Raw genomic sequence first — 1,004 nt, forward strand, 5'->3', positions numbered from 1 at the left:
TCCCTGCTCACTTGAGTTGCCTTTGGAATATAGTAAACATCAAGTTTAAGGAGTATGCGTTTGAATTCCAAGGTGGCGCATGTCACCGACAGGCAGACAACTCCACACCGCACCGAAAAGCGACGGGAAGACCTGTAGTCAAAAACCGCAGACGTATTGGTCCTCCACAGCATCAAAGACTGTACTTTACATGCGCCAAGCAGCTTCACATTATCAATAGGAGAAAAGAGCACTCTATGGGCTCCACACTTGACCGTTTCTATTGCGGGACTCAAGGGACTGCACGACTGTCCGCACAAAAAAGAGTGCACCGGTGGGAAAGTAACCGCGCTCATATAACGAAGAAAGCTAGTAATCCTGCTATCGCTTCGCAAAAGAACTCACGCCTCATCGGCACTGCAACTACGCTTGCTAAAGAGCACGAAGAACAAATCGTCAAGTGGATAAACGATCTTCGTTCAGACGGAATTCCCTTGAGTCGTTTCCTGCTGCAATGTAAGGCGCTAGACGTAACAAAAGACGATGGGCTCAAGGAACATGAGTTCAAAGCTAGCCAACCTTGGATTACGAGTATTATGAAGCGCTGGGAGCTAACTATGCGAGCGAAGACAAGATCTGGACAGTCCAAACTAGAGCGCGGTCAAGCTGCGTTGGCAGAGTTCAGCAGCCGCAAATGCAACTTGATCGCTACCGAAGATATTGAAGAAATCTACAATGCCGATCAGACAGGAATCAACTACGAGTACATTCCAAAAACAACAAGTGATTGTGCGGGGTCAAGACCGTGTGGATTCGTTGTTCCGGACACGAGAAGAACCGTATCACGGCGATACCGCTGGCCGACACCAAGGGCACAAAGTATCCCATGTTATTGGTCCTAAAGTCAAAAGCGTCAACAATCAAAGTGAAAGTTGCCGAGAACCTGACGCAACGAAACGGCTTTAGGCCTGTCGGTGTGGCCCGAAATCCAAGATCTCCACGAACGGTATCCCTCACGCTTGTAC

This window comes from Aphanomyces invadans, assembly GCF_000520115.1.
Source record: "Aphanomyces invadans strain NJM9701 unplaced genomic scaffold supercont1.85, whole genome shotgun sequence".
In the NCBI taxonomy this organism is placed as follows: domain Eukaryota; phylum Oomycota; class Saprolegniomycetes; order Saprolegniales; family Verrucalvaceae; genus Aphanomyces; species Aphanomyces invadans.